The 17218-nt window shown below is 37.0% G+C and overlaps 1 pseudogene; it reads right to left on the bottom strand.

Moving 5' to 3' along the window:
- Positions 1–3976: 3976 nt before the first annotated feature.
- Positions 3977–5756, bottom strand: LOC140498540 (legumain-like; annotated as a pseudogene).
- Positions 5757–17218: the final 11462 nt, after the last annotated feature.

Below are 17218 nucleotides of genomic sequence, written 5' to 3' on the forward strand. Positions count from 1 at the left end.
TTTCAAATATGTCTCTTCTAAAGAATGCATTTTGGATTCTGGTTTCTAATCTACTCAACTATTTGCCTCTGTTTTCTGGGTGAGTTCATCCCATTCACTTTAATACTTATGATTACTGATTGTATTTTCTCCTCTATCCCATTTTCTTCTATTCCTCCTCCTTCTTTTTTCTTCTCTCTCTTTTATCTTGACACTCCTTAAAAGTTTATTTTGCTCCTAACCACTGCCTGCCTTAAGCTTTCCTCCTTTTTATCACCTCCCCCTCTTTCTCTTATCTCTTTTCCTTTCTATTTCTCTATTGGGTAAGTTATATTTCTATACACAGCTGAATTTTTGTATATATTCTTCCCTCTTTGAAGCAATACCAAAGAGAATAAGTTTCAAGTAATACCCTCCATGCATGCCTGTCCATTTTTCCTTCTACTGTACAACCTTTTCTTTGCACATATTTTCATTCATGAAATTTTCCATTCTACCTCTCCATTCCTCAATCTCCTACTAGATTACTGATTCTCATCCCTTCATCTTTTTTTTTTTTTTTGGAATGGGAGGCCATTCAAACATTAATTGACTAATGTCCATGCCCATTGTCTAAGCATTAATAATGATAAAGTTCTTAGGAATTGCATCATTATCTTTCATATAGGAATGTAAACATTTATTGATACCTTTATGATTACTCTTTCATATTTACCTTCTTATATTTCTCATGACTCTTCTGCTTGAATGTCAAATTTGATACTCATTTCTGGTCTTTTCATCCAGAATGCATAAAACTCTTCTATTTCATTAGATGACAATTTCCCCCCGAAGGATTATACTCCATTTTGTGGGTAGGTTATTCTTGGTTGGAATCCTAATATCCTTGTCTTCCTTCTTTGTTTTCCCCTCTGGAATATGGCTTTAACATTCCTACAAGTTTTCATTTTGGGATCTCTTTCAGAAGGTGATGGATTCTTTCAATTTCTGTTTCACTCTATGGATCCAAGATATCAGGGCACTTTTCCTTGATAATTTTTTAAAGATGACGTCAAAGCTCTTTTTTTAAGAATGGTTTTCAGTTAATCAAATAATTCTTTAATCATCTCTCCTAAATCTGTTTTCTAGGTAACTTATTTTTCCAATGAGATATTTCACATCTTCTTCAATTTTTTTTCCAGTCTTTTTACTATTTTTTGTTTCTTGATATCTCATGGAGTCATTTGCCCTCACTTGCCCAATTCTAATTTTTAAGGAATTATTTTCATCACTGAGATTTGTACCTCTTTTTTCTATTGGCCCTTTCTACTATTTAAGAAGTTCTTTTCTTCAGTAAATTTTTGCTACCTTTGCCATTAGGCCCATTCTGTTTTTTAACAAATTATTTTCTTTAGCAATTTTTGTGCCTCTTTTTAATTTGTTTTTACTTTTCAACATTCATTTCCACAAGATTTTGACTTACACATTTTCTCCCCTTCTCTCCCCTCTCTTTTACCCCTATCTGAGATGCATTGTGATTATCCCTTCCCACAGTTTGCCCTCCCTGGTATTACCCCCACCTTATCCATTTCCCCTAATATTTTTGTAGGTCAAGGTAGATTTCTATACCTACATATTGTATTTTGCAGTTTTATGTAAAAACTATTTTTCTTGGAGGCTTTCGATATTTTGACTTTGTTTTCTTCTGGTTGTATGTTTTTATCTTCTTTGTTACCAACATAAGATTCTATAGTCTGACTTTTTTTTCCCTCTGTTTTCTCATGTTCCCAGTCAAATTCTTGACTTTCTAACTCTATGTTAAGGTAGGACTCTGCCTCCAGTGGTGGTGGGGGTGTGGGTGAATGTACTATACCATTCTTCAGGGATCTTGTATCAGTTACTCAGTGCCCCATCTATGGGCCCAGAGCTCCAGAAGCTGCTGCTGCTGCCAACCCTATTGCAGGCATCTCTGAAGATACTGCCTCCTCCTCTACCTCAGAGTTGGGGCAGGACCTGAGCCAGACAGTCGTCCTCCCCCACTCAGCTCCAACAGTGTTTTCCCACTGACCTTCTATGCTCTCTTTGGTGTTTGTAGGTTGAGAAGTTTGGAAACCACCGCAACTGCCAGTGATTCAGTCCCCTGAAGCCTGCTCTGGCCCTGTTTGTGCTGGTGCAGGCCACACAGGTCTGTGCTCCCTTTTGCTCCCAGTCCAATGTGATAGATGCTTCCCGTTCACCTTCCAGGCTGTCTTGGGCTGGAGATTTGCTTTACTCTGTCATTCTATTCTCAGCTCATCTCAGTTCAGCAGCTCCAGAATGTGTGTAGAGTCATTTTTTACAGTTATTTGCAGGTTTTGGGAGATAGCTCCAGCAGGTCCATGCTTTTACTCTACCATCCTGGCTCCACCTCTCTTGTGCCTCTTTTAACAAGCCGTTTGTTAATTCTCTTTTAATATATATCTTGTGCTGTTCTCTTTTCTTTTCCAATTTTTTTCCTCTAACATTCTTATTTTTTTACTTAATGCTTCTTTTTGCTTTTTTTTTAAATTTATGGAGTAAAGCAAGCATGTCCGTGACATAGTACAATAAAGAAGGTGATTATACATAAAACTGCAAATCTACTATACACAACTTACTATTCCTTTTAAATATACAATTAAATTATCTTGTAAATTTCTTTCTTCTTTTCTTCCCACCCCCATCCCATACCCTAGAAATGGCTATCATTAGACAAAAATAGGTATATGTGTGTGTATGTGTACTTGTGTGTATGTATACATGCATACACACATATACATACCTATACATAAATATATATATGTAAAATCATTCTATTTATGCTTCTATTTATCAATTCTTTCTCTGGATATAGTCTTTCTTTATATGTCCTTATAGTTAATTTGGGTATTTAACATAGACAGAATAACTAATTTGCTCAAAATTATTCTTAAAATGATTTTGCCATGACTGTATTCAATCTTTTGATACTTCTGTTTTAACTCTTCATTATTCTGTGCAGGTCCTTCCATTTTTTTCCCTAAAATCATTGAACTCATTATTTCTTATGACATAATTGTATTCCATTACAATCATAAACAATAATTTGTTCAGCTGTTCCCCAAATGATGGTCTTCCCTGCAATTTCAAATTCTTTGCCACCACAAAAAGAGCGCTATAAACACATTTTAGAATATATAGGCTTTTTTTCCCCTTCTTTAACACTTCCAGGGATTCTTTTGGGGCTTGGGTTCAATTAGCATTTTTCCTTGAGGATTTGTATCTGTTTTCATATTATCTTTTCCTGACCTTATGTCTTGGCTTTCAATGCCACTGTAGTATCTTTTCATGATTAACAAAATTATGAAAAGACAGTAAATAGCTTGTTAAAAGAACCAAAATATACTGACTTTGAATTTTCTGTTAAATTCAGGTGCTGCTTGCTTGTGGGCAGGGAGACACGCTGCAGACTTTAGACTTTTTTAAGCGGTTGCTTTCAGAGTTAGTTTTGGGGGATGACAAGATTTTTTTTTCTTTAAAAGGTGCTATGATGCTGAGAGAGATGGGCTCAGTGTTCTCCTGATGTGTACTCTTATCTTTAACCAGGAAGAGGTCCTGGTCCCCTTCAACTAAAAGCACTCTCTTTACCTTCGAACAGAGAGCAAGATTCCTGTTCCTTTTCTGCATGTGTGAGCTCCGGACAGTGCTCCAGTTCTGTGTCACAAAGTTCTCTTGCTGTTCTCATATGTTTTCTTTTTCTTTTTTAAACAAATTGAAAATTTTTATTTTTAGGCACTGAACTCATCATATACATACTCTATGCTTATACACATTCATCTTGGAGAAACATGATCATAAGTTTTCTGAAAAATAATTTTCTAGTCCATGTTTGTACTTTGTTTAAGTACAAGTTGTATTACTTGTTGAACTTCAGCAATAAGTGTCACCACACACATCAAGCATACAGAGGTTATTATAAAGGAAACCAAGTGTGCTTCTCTTTGTTAAACTACTGGTTTCAAAACTGGAAAGTTTTACGTTAAGATCAAAAATATTTCAATCAATGCAATGTTTTGGCCATCCAAATAGATACCATTTTCAGCAATAATTCATGTCTGAATGAGTGAGGGAAAAGGGGGAGAAGTTGAGCAGCAGAAATTTTGGGAAGTTTCCTGAAGAAATACCCCATATGCACAACTTCTGAATGGTTTAGCAGCACAAAACATGTCAGTTGCTTTTCTGCTACAAAGTTGTAGTCACAGTCTTCCATCAGTATAAGTTTCACATTTGCTCTTGTAAATAACTTGTAAGGCAGACTTTTAGTATTAGCCCAAGCACAAATTGTCCATGGCCAGCTTTATTCTGTCATGTGGATGAGCTCCTTCACAAAGATTGACAAACACATTTAACTGTCAGAGAGCATATTCATACATGGGCGAGTGCCAGTTAAAACAGTAGGTCCTGAAATGAGTCACTGCCGCCTCGTAACAATCATGGGCTATGAGTGTCCATCTCTCAGAGAGCATTCTCTCAGTCTGACCACTGGATGCAGTCACTACTGATACAGTGTTTGCTGCATAGTCTTCTGAATATGGGCTCCAGCCTGTAGACGTGCCTACAACTTACCAACAATTTTCTTAGATTCATTTGCATCATAAGTGGCCTTTAAGTTCCTTTTCAGAATTCCAATAGGGACATTGGGAAGTGAGGTTGTAGTGTTTCACAGGTGGCAGAGAGATGGGACAACTAGCTTGGTGTTTCTTTCCCTGAAACTGTATCACCTTCATGTGTGAGATCGTCTTCTTTCTATATTGCATGACATGACTGATATTGGCATGCTTTTTCACTGACTGAAATTGCTTATGCAGAATTCCTTTAGTCAAATATTCCACAACTGAATCTTCCATCCTGCTGAAACTGTACAAATCTCCCAGGAAAGTACCTCTCTTTTCATCATAATAACAGGAATAGGAAGACTCATCAGAATTGGCAGCAGTAGTTGTATAAGCATCAATATCATTGGGCAGGTGGTTCATCATTGAGCCCCATTCACGTTTCAATATAGAACACCATCTTTTTGCATTTTTTATGTTGGTGCATATAATGGATAGTCTTATTCAAATCCTTTACATGAAGATCATCATTAGGGAAAGCCAAGAGTCAAGGAGCTCCATGATCAGTGAAGTAAACAAACACATGATCCTGGGAACCACTATTCAAAAATTTACTTGATCCTATGATTCTTCACAGCCTCAGCATCACCTCTTAACGCAGCAAGGGAGTTTTCTGGAGTGACATCCTCTTGTGCATTATCTTTTAGGACCCCTTTATAAACATCAGTGCCACTGGGTCTATTGATGATAATTTTTGTAGGATTTTCTGTATCATCGTCAATGTCATCATACATCATGACAATTATTTGTTCATCAGGAGTCCCATTTCAGTGAACGATCTGGTAGGCATGGCAGGCATCAGCCTGTTGTTACTCCACCCAGATGAGCCTGCCACAATAACAATCCAGTGCTTGCCTTCATCCTCAGTATCATCAAGGGGGAAGTATTAATTCCTAAGACCATAGCCAACAATACAATTGTGTTCAAAATCATTGCTTTTTGAGCTCAGATTGCTCTAGCGGTAGCGATGGAAGAGGCGTGGCATCTGTCAGTGGGAGAACCTGAGAGAAATCATGGGCGAGATGCGTGGACAGGAGCAGTAACCCCTACACACCCGCCCTGGCTCCACTCGGAGGGGATGCGGATTTCCCCTCTGGCTTGACTGAGCGCTCTCTGGGTCTCTGTCCTATGTTTTCTTACGCTAGAAAATGTGTTGCTCTTTCTTTTTTTGTTGGCTCTGGCACTCCAAAATTTGATTTGAGGCATTATTTTAAAGTTAGTGAGTAATGTTGAGAGAGTTCAGCTGGTTCGCCTCTAATCTGCCACTTTTGCTGTTTTCCCACCCCAAATTGTTTTTATTATTTTTTCCCATTGGGATTCTAAACATTTTGTTACTTCAAATTAATTTTGTCAATATTTTATCTCATTCCATAAAGCATCCCCTTCCTAGTCAGATTGAAAAGATTGGTTCTAGATATATGAAAACTAGAGGCTGACACCTTTTTGAGTGGTTCAGTCATTAAGTACTGCATATTGTCTTCCTCACTTAACCTACTATGATTGTTGCTGCAACTTGTGCGATCCTGAGCAAGTCAGTTATTCACTCTATGTCATTTCCTCATCTCTACAATGTGAGGTTTCAGCTAAAGTGTCTCTAAGGTCCCTTCCATCTCTCAAATCTCCAATCCGTTGGTAAAGGTTTTTTGTTTGTTTGTTTGTTTGTTTTATTATTTATTTATTTATTTGGTTTTATGGAAGAGTGAAATTTATTAAACTAGTACCTTGGCATACACAGATAAAAAATAAATTTGTTGAGTAAAAATTCACTCTTCAGACATTTGTCCTGATGAATGTATTCATATTTCTTAAGATCATGCCTGAGGTCTTTTCTTCCCTTTCATTGTAACATCAATTTATATTATTCGTTACGTATGTATCATAGGCACACACATGAAGAAAAGCAATTTTCAAAAAACATGAAACCGAATACATGCCAGGCATCTGCTGAAAGCTGAAAAACTGAGATAATCAAGCAGATGTTTCTACATACAACAGTAAATATTGTGGAGGAATGCATCTTGTAAACAAAATACCTGAAAGATTGACAAAATTTTTCATTTGCCTAGATGTTGCTATGCAAAAATTGCCTGTCTCATTACGTCATCAATTTGTTCGCTTTCTATCCTGTTGTCAACTGCAAAAACAATGTAGGAATTGTAATTTATTTTTCATTCTTCATTCTAACCACAGATGTATTTATGTTCTTTAAGATAGGCTGAAAACACCCAAGTAGCATCTTTATTTTTCAGCTGTTAGAAAAATATTTTTTCCTACTATGCTCAGACATTAATATATAGCCCTCCTTTAAAAAGTCTTAGCATTTACAGTATTCCTTATATTATTATACCCTTCCCAAAAAACCATTCCCCCAAGCATCTTTTCCCCATCTTTATATTCCAAGGAAACTGGACTAATTTACAATCTTAAAAATTCTAATTAGATCACTTGATTGTAATGATTGTTCTCTCTACTCAGTAGAACTTTTCTAGGAAAAACAAAACAAACAAACAAACAAACAAAAAAAGAAACAACATTTTGCCCGTCTTTTTTTTTTTTTTTTTTACAAAGTCACAGAAACAGGCAAGGTTAAATACATCTCATACATTTACAGCAGTGGTTTCCAAATTGTATATAGAAGTGCCCCTCCTTTTTAACATAACATTGTTGTATCTCAAATACATTTTTATAAAATAATTGACAGAAATAATTTTATCTCGTATTTTCTTAAGATAAAAGTATTCCATTTGTTTTATAACCCACAAATAGAAAAACCCAATGACATTGCATGACCAACACAAAGATATTTATTGACTAATTAAAAACTAGTTATGTATTACTCATTATGAAGTATTGTTTTAAAAAATAAATATTATTTAACTTAAAGCTGACTTTCCCTTTAAATAGGTTATGTCCTTATCCATCCATTTATCTTTAAAATAATTAGAGACAAAGTTTAGGACAATTAAATTTAAATTTAATTCCTGAAATTTAAAAACAATTATCTACAGCCATTCTTGAGTTGCTTCCATTTTTAAAGCTGTATGTTTAATGTTTTTCACAAACCTATTTTTTTGTGTGTTTACCAAATTGAATAACATTGAGAAATATAACAGATATTATAATGGTTTTTTGCCTCCAGATTAAGATTGATTTCTACCTTACACATCAGATTTCAAAGTACAAGCATTACTCTGACACCATTCACCTGCGTTCTGAACTTGACAGAGGGTGTTGAGATTTTACCAGTGAAGAATTCATATTTAACCTCATTGGTGGATATGTTAATTTTCTGCCTTCTACAGTATTCTAGACCCACTAGTTGCTTGTCAGTAGTCCTCCGTGTTGTAGGTATCCTTTTGACTCCTTCCAATTACTCTAAGACTCCAGTTGCAAAGTTCTTGCTGAAAGCCTCATTTGAAATTATGTAGTACTCCTGAGCTTCCTTAAAAAACAGCTCCTAGTCTAGAGTTTGCTATGATTGTGTGGGAATAGGTCACATAGTCATATAGGCTTAAGATGAATTCTCATCCTTCCCAAATATACCTTCTCTGGTTCTCATAGTGTAGAGTCCCCAAATCTTTTATACTGGTAACCATGCTTATAAATTTAAGAAGTAGCAACAACGCTATCTTCATATACATCCACTCTGTAAGACATAGGCTCCCCTATATAAATTGATCCTAGAGATCATTCTGCTGAACTTTGATCATACAGGAATACAAATTAAGTGATATTAAAATTCTGATTCCTAGAATACTTTTGAGATTGCATAGCAGTTCTCCTCGTAGCATTTGACAGATGATCCCAAAGTTCATATCCTGCTGATCCCCAGGGTGAAACCCAGAGAGATTAAGTAGCTTATTCTCAGGTAGTAAGTTGGAATGTTGAGTTTTATAGTGGATCTCCTTACTGCAAACTCAAGCCAATAGAACACAGTGCCAGGCAAGTAACAGGTGCCTTATTTTCCATAAGCACTAGTTGAACTGAACTTGTTGGAGCCCCATTATTGGTGTGTATTAAAAATGAAACTTACCCAAAATGTGGATTAACCTTTGACTTCTAAATAATATCAATTACTGTTATAAATATAGATTAATCCTATAAAATTGGTAATTATTACTAGAAGCAATTAAGTGCTATTGGAACCACAGTATGTGATGGAAAGGACACTTGATTTGGACAACCAGAGTTCAGGATTTGCACCTGGTTCAAGTCCTGGTTCTTCCACTTAAAAATTGTTCGACCTTGAAAAGTAACTCTCTGGGCATTAGTGCTCTTGGGTGTGAGATGAGAGGACTGGACTAGATTATCTCTAGTCAGTTCTACCTCAAAACCTATGATTCTATGAATACTTTATTTAACACCCAAGGGGAAAAATAACATTTAATTTATATATGTATTAAAGTTATCTTTATTTTAATAAGTATTAGATTGGAGGGGAAGGGGTTCTACTGAGGAGAATAATCTCCCTGTTCTGGAGATTAATTCTATGTATGCATCTATTTAATATATTGCATATCCTGCTTTTATAATCTCTTTTTACTGGTCACTTGTAGTTGCACTGCTCCTCTAATCACTCCTTGCTACTGAAATAATTCCTGATTTGCTAACTCTACCTCCCCCTAAGTCCTGTAAGATGATATTCAGAAGGTTTGAACTATTCAAACTTCAAGTAATTTTGATAAACTTAGGTCACATACTAGGCAAAGAAGAAGCAAATCTGTTAATGCATCTACTATGTTTGAATATTATCATCATCATTTATCTAGTGATTCAAGGTTTACAAAACAAATATTGTATCATTTATACTCACTGTAACTATCCTTAAAATAATCCTAGGAATGAGACGCTATTATTATCATTTTACAGATGAGGAAACTGAAGCACATAGAGTTTAAACAACTTACCTTGCATCATACACTGCAGGTGTCTGAGGATGGATTTGAACTCAGTTCTCCCTAACTTCAGGACCAATGGTTTATCCTCTGTGACACCTAGCTGCCAAAAGGTTTGCGTAACAAACTTAAAACTAGATTCAAATCCTTAAAAATGCAAGGAACACAGAAGATAATATGATATAGTTAAAGAAAAATGGGTAAAAGATGAGTTTGGTAAAGATAAAAATGTAAATTATGATATATGAAGATAGAAAATAAAAATGTCAAAAATCATTTTACTGATTCAAAAATTAAAGGAACCAATTAAAAGATTACAAGATTTACAATAGTCAGGTCCTCTGGGAGCATACCTAGAAAGGGACTCCTCACACAATAGTCAAGAGATCAGATGAAGGTAATAAGTTCATTTCCCCTTCATGGCCTTTTATACCTTGGGCCCCAAGGCAGCAAAATGTCAATGCTGCTCCCTTAAAGGGCCAGCTCAGTCTACATAAAGTAGGAGTTGTTTCTACCACAAAAGTCATCAATATACTAATTCATACAAATGGGTGGCTACATACAGTGCAGCAAAAAGTTCACTGAATTGTGAGTCAAAAGACATAGGCTCTAGGCCTGTTTCTGTTGCTCAATCATTGTGCGATTTTTGGACAAGGCATATAATCTCTTTATGATTCAATTTCCTTCAATTATAATGTGGATGATCAGCAGGATTCCTTACAATTTTAAAATTTTGATATTCTATGTCTTTTGGTGGGTTGAACAACTTTTTCAACAATGTATCTAAATCAAGACCTGCTGGTTTGAGCTCAGAGTTCTAGTCAACCTCATATTCACCTATAATAGTTTCACCAGCATTACATCTAATCCATAATTAACGTTTCACAGTATAGCTCAAAGAATGAGTTGTCATATGCCAGAAGGAAACAAGTTTTATTGAAGGAAAGATAATTAATCAATCAACAATTATTTATTAAACATATAATTGGATCAGGTCCAGAGCTAGACAGAAGGGATACAAAAACAAAAATTTAAATAATCCCTACCCTCAAGGGGCTTATATTTTATCAGAGGAGACATGCATATGTACATGTGTGAGTATATGTGTGTTTATGTGTGTACATGTATATGCATAAACACATTCATATGCACGTGTGTATATGTATGTATACACATATGCTCTATCAAAGAAGACAATGTATAAATATGTAAGTATATAGAGAATAATATAGAATAAATTCAAAGTAATTAGATTATAGGGTACTTAGTGAGAAGGAACTGTAGAACTTGAAGGAGGGTTGGGAGGCATAGTAGGAAGGTCAGTGTAGGTGGACTGTGAGAATGCAATTTACAAAAAACTAGAAAAGATCACAGTTTGGGGAGCCAAGATGGTGGAGTAGAAAGACAGACCTCCTATAGCTCTCTTCACAAAACCCATAAAATACCTGTAAAAATGTAAAAAATGAATCTAAACAAATTCTAGAGCAGCAGAAGCCACAAAATGAAAGAGTGAAGGAGATTTCCAGCCCAAGGGAACCTGGAAAGTGGAAAGATCTATCACATCTGGCTTGGAGCAGAGCACAGGCCAGCCTTGGTAGCAAGGCATGGCAGAGACAGGACTACAGCAGGCTTCAGGGAGCAAAATCATGGGCATTAGCTGCAGTTCTCAGATTTCTCAACCCACAAATGACAAAGACAGCTTCAAAGGTCAATGAAAAAGCTCTTTCACCTGGGTGAGAAGGAAACGGTTCTACCTTAACCCCAGCCCCAGGCAGCTGCAACGTCCATTTTTGGAGCCCTCAGCCTACAGACCTTGGGGGAATTGAGCCACTGAACTGGATCTCAGCCCTGAGTGTCAGTCCAGTGGTGAGGAGGAGCACTGGCTGGTGGAGCTGGTAGAAGCTCTGGACAGGGAATCCTACTTGCATATCCTGGGCAGAAAAGAGTATTTGTGGTTGCTCCCAGACCAGGAGAGGAGCAAACTCCTCTCCCTTGATTGTATCACCTTGAATGAATTGAGAACTTACAGGTCCCAAGAGTATGCCCTCCATTTGACAAAGGACTCAAAAGTCAAGTAACTGGCTGGGAAAATGCCCAAAAAAGAGGAAAAAATAAGACTATAGAAGGTTACTTTCTTGAAGAAGGTGCAGAGGTATTTTCTTCCATCCTTTCAGATGAGGAATAACAATGCATACCAATCACATAAAAGTCAAAACCTCCGAAAAAAAATATGCATTGGTCTGAGGCCATGGAAGAGCTCAAAAAGGATTTTGAAAACCAAGTAAAAGAGATGGAGGAAAAATTGAGAAGAGAAATGTAAGTGATGCAAGAAAATCATGAAGAGCAAGTCAACAGCTTGCTAAAGGAGACCCAAAAATATGGTGAAGAAAATACCACCTTTTGGCCTCTGTTTATCTCCTTGCTAAATCTCAGGCCTTCTGCTCCCAATGGCTAAGGTCTAAGTGAATTCTTTCAACATTTTGAACCAGCTCTCCCATCTCTCTCTCTCTCTCTCTCTCTCTCTCTCTCTCTCTCTCTCTCTCTCTCTCTCTCTCTCTCTCTCTCTCTCTCTCTCTCTCTAACATAATGGTGCCAAAATCCGGGAGTCCAAATATTGATTGAACTCCAATGATCTTCTCCTTGTCACTGGAATAAGAGGTAAGAGCTCTTTTCTTCCTCAGATCTTTTTGCTCCCACTGCCTCCCTAGCAGTGAGACCCCTGGAGTTCCCAGACACTGCCAGTGGTCTGTAGCTCCACTGACTTCTGGGCAGACAGTTGAACTGTGGACCCTCCTATAAGGGGACACCCTTGCACTGAGTCAGTCACATTTTTTTCCCCTCTTCCTGGGATGCTGGGAAAAGTGGTGAGAGGCTTCCTGGAGACAGCTAGGAGCAGTATTTGGGGAGGAGATCTTAAGGAAAAGCAAAAACTAGTGTTCCATTGTAACACAGCCTGACCTCAATATAATCTAGAAAAGTAATTTGTGAAGGGAATTTCTAAACTTGGTAAGAAATTTAGTAGGCTTAGTAAGAAATTTGGTCTCCAAAACTTAAAAAAGAGGCAGCTTGCTTTGCTCGAGCAGACTCTGTGTTGTTCCCCCAGCACCTTACTTTAGCCTGTATTGTTCCTTCCCCTCCCGCCATGGGATGTTGAGGGAGGTGAGTAGGTAGGCTTCTGCTCATGGTTTACTGCCTACATGTAAGCTTTCTCTCAGTCCCTAACCTTTTCTTTCCATTCCCGAGGGATATGCATTTTCTGGTCTTAAGTCTCAAAGGTAAAAGAAACAAGGAACTACAGCTCCTCTCCAGCCAAAACTAGAAAGGCTCTGGGTCCAGTAGTTCAAGGTTGTGGAACTAGACACACCTTCCAAAGCCCTGACTGGAAGGGTAAGTCCAATTCCCTCATTTCTCAAAAAGTGTGGGTGCTCCCTTCTCTCTGCACCCCAGTACTCCCTGTCCCCACACCCATGCCTGCAGGATCATCCTTCTCTCCTGGTCTGCTGGCCACCAGAACCTTGCAGCAGGACTTCCCTGCAGGTTGCCCCTAGGTTAGCACAAATGTGAATTTATGGATAATAATCTTGTCTTTTAAAGTGCTAAGAGCATTGGACCTTAGAAATTAAAATGTTTCCACTAGTGATTATGAATTCAGATTTGATTTGCTCATTCAACTAAGTTATAGTCACCTGATTGATAATTAACTGATTCTGCTTCAACTTTTAAATACATGCTTGTGGTATGGTTGTATTTCTGAATTTGTATTTCTGAATGCTGTGTAATTTTGCATTACCTATGTTATTAGAAAAGTAATTTCTCTTATAATCTACATGTTATTAGATTATTATCAGATTATGAGGTTCTTAACCATAAGAATTTTGGAACCATCTAGTCATAAATTCTGATCAAGCCTGTGTAAAGTTTTCTGTGTAGTAGAATTCCTACTGAGTAGTCATGGAGTTTCTAAAGAAGGAACTTGTTTTGGTGAGACTTTGAAAATGTGCAGAAATGATCTCTAGTAACTGGCTTTTGCACCAGGACAAATTTAAAGTTTGAGGTGTGAGTCCTGGTAAATTTTTGATCTGAGGTAAAAGCTCTTGGGACTATAACGAACTACGTTTTGAGTTATCTAATGGATCATAAAAATCTATTAATAGTCAATCCATCATCTGAGAGAAATGCCACAAGCTATTCAGAGAAAATGTGACCATTACAGGTGGAGATCTCCCTGTGGAACCGCTGAGAGGACAATTCTAGCTTCTCCCTAGAATGGGATTCTCCTGGTTCAGTTTCCCCACTGTGTTCCTTTGAAAAGGAAAGTTCCCCCCCTGAATATTCCTGAATCAGACTATGAGGTGGAATTGATACTAAGTGCTTGCAAAACTGTGATGTTTTATCAAATCATGTCCTTGCTTTTCCTTTTTATGGCAAATTTCTGTCATCAAGGCAAATGGTCACTCTGAATGGGTAGTTATTCTATATGCCAGTTGGGTAAATTAGTACTTCATGGTGAAAAATTAAATCCCTACAATAGAACATTTTTCTGAATTATATGGAAATAATTAGACAAAGGGAAAAGAAATTTGTGAAACAGAGGCACAAACACAGTGTTGAATTTTTTCCCCGTAGACTAAGGCTGGAATACATCTAAGCTACTAAATTAGAGTGTGTGTTTAAAATCTGGGCTATTCAGCCTAAGAGTATATTCCTTTTTATATGTTAAACAACTTAGTAAATGAGTATTTGGCCTAGTCATCTGCCTGTTACTAGATATATGTCTGTATGGAATAAGGTACTTAATTGTTTTAAAATGACGTTAAAATAATTGAGTAACGGTACAACTGATTAAGGGACCTACCTGCTATTCTATTAATGACTGAAACTAGATCAGAAACATCTTCAGTTTGAGGAAAAGAATTTCAGTGCAATTTTCTTCGAAGAAGGTAACATGGAATATTTTTGTATTAATGGAAAAGTTAATTTCATTCAATGTTTGTTACTGTTGTGGAAATGATAGTTGTTTATATTGTGTGTTTTGTGGTACAAACATGCTTTATTATAAACAACTTATTGATGTGCACTGTTTTGGAATTAATTACTCATAGATCCTACCAAGTCTTTTATGATAACTGGAGCTAAAGTCAGTCTCTTATAAGTAATTCATCTGTATAACTATTAAGTTCAAGGGTAGAAAATTTCTACTTGCACAGTGCTGTTACTTATATTTACATGTACAAAGCTGGACCTTCAGTAGCTTCTGATCCTCCAAAAGGAACTGGAATCAGATTGGAAACTTTTGAGAAAATAACAAGATCAAAAAAACTCATATGTCAAAGTGAATAATATCATGGGGCTCTTGATTGCTTTCTTTGTTTTTCCTCATTTCTGACATCACTTTTAATGCTTCTTCTATTTGGGGCCTGCATATTGAATTTGTGTTTGTCAGATTTGTGTCTCCTAGACTATGCTGTTCACCTGCAGATGGTCATGCAAAAAGGATACCTGTTCTACATTCTCCTCATTACATAGTTGCTGCTTCAGCTTCATTTGACTTCACTCCTCAGGTCAATCAGGTGGTGCAGTGGATAGAGCACCAGTGCAGGAGTTAGGAGTACCTGAGTTCATATCTCACCTCAGATACTTAACACTCACTAGCTGTGTGACCTTGGGCAAGTCACTTAACTTAACCCAAATCACCTCATCCTGGGTCATCTCTGGTCATCCTGATGAATATCTGGTCACTGGATTCAGATGGCTCTAGAGAAGAAGGGAGACTGATGACCTGCACAGCCTTCCCTCACTCAAAAGAAAGTTAAGAGCAAGTCTTGTCATTACTTCTCTGATGGCATGGTCTTCTTCAGCAATGAAGGACAAACATACATACTTCCTTCCCCACCCCCACTCAGGCAGAGACAGTGTCTTTGTCCTTCTCCCAAAAGAATTATCCTACCTAGTATTTGAGTGGGGAAATGATGTAGATAAAAACAGTACCCTAAGAGTTAAAACAATATTGATTGACTTTATGAAGCCCTTGGTGCCTTAAAATCTCCCTTTACTACAACTTCCCCTAATCCTGAACCATATAATTCCTTGATGCCACCCCTCATCCTGGGGAATGGGATTTCCTTATCTTGTGACATTCATAGTCCTCACTCTGTGCCTTTATTTTTCAAGACTTTTTTATCTTGCAAGGTTTACCCTAGATCTCCAACCCCTACAAGGAAACCTTAACATCACCCTATATAAGGCTGGTCCTTTTCCTATACCATTGCCTTTGTTTAGCTCCTTGATAAATCTCAGGCCCACTGCTTTTGTGTCAATAAAGCTCCCAATGGTTGCAGAAAAAATAAAATAAAATAAAATACCACCTTTAAAAATAGACTAACCTAAATGGCAAAAGAGGTCGATAAAGTCAATGAGGAGAAAAATACTTTAAAAAGCCGAATTACCCAAATGGAAAAGGAGGTTCAAAAGCTCACTGAAGAAAATAGTTCTTTAAAAATTAGAATGGAGCACATGGAGCTAATGACTTTATGAGAAACCAAGAAATTACAAAACAGAACCAAAAGAATAAAAAAATAGAAGACAATGTGAAATATTTCATTGGAAAAACAACTGACATGGAAAATAGATCCAGGAGAGACAATTTAAAACTTGTGGGACTACCTGAAAGCCAAGATCAAAAAAAGAGCCTAGATATCAACTTTCATGAAATTATCAAGAAAAATTGCCCTGATATCCTAGAAACAGAGGGCAAAATCAATATTGAAAGAATCCACTGATCACCTCTTGAAAGAGATTCCAAAAGGAAAACTCCTAGGAATATTGTAGCCAATTTCCAGAGTTCCCAGGTCAAGGAGAAAATATTGCAAGCAACCACAAAGTCAAAGGAGAGAATAGAATAATTGGGGGTGGGGGCAGGATAGAATGGAGGGAAATATAGCTAATCTTTCACAACATGACTATTATGAATTAAAGTTTCAAAAAAACAAAAGACCAAGGTTTGATTATAAAAAGCTTTAAATGTCAAAGACAGTAGTTTATATTTGATATCAAGGGTGATATGGAGCAGTTGGAAATTACTGAATAGAAGAACCACATGGTCAGACCTGTATTTTAAGAAAATCACTTTGGTAGCTGTGTGATATTGTCAATGGTGATGTGTTAGGAGTAGAGAGAGACATAAGGCAGAGAGTTCACTCAATAGACTACTGAAGTAGTTGGTCTTCATTGTGGCCTTTTTTGGGATAGGAAAAAATCCTATGGTGGCAGAGAGTATAACAGGCTTAGAGGCAAGGAGAGAATGATCAGGGTGACACACATTTTCCTATTTGCTACCTTTCAACACATAGAAAATTATTTTTTCCTTCACTGAACAATTGGACAAGCTGTAACTATATTCCAGTGATTCTCCACCAAAATTCATGTTGATGTAGAGTCACCCTGGGAAAATGAACTGTAGGAACAGGACTTAGCAAAAGTTATTTTCCTCACTCTTGAGAGATGTTATGTTGTTGATGCCTACAGAGCTGGAAGGGGAAACTAGGCTATTTAGTGACATGACAAAATCACCATCAATGGGTCCCTGGATGACTGCCAGGCAAACAACATTGACAAAATGATTGTTCTGACAGTAAGTCAGCTCCACAGCTCATTATCTGTGAGAATGAATAGCTACACAAAAAATCAAGAAAGTGC

Source organism: Notamacropus eugenii, chromosome 4, assembly GCF_028372415.1.
Source record: "Notamacropus eugenii isolate mMacEug1 chromosome 4, mMacEug1.pri_v2, whole genome shotgun sequence".
NCBI lineage: Eukaryota > Metazoa > Chordata > Mammalia > Diprotodontia > Macropodidae > Notamacropus > Notamacropus eugenii.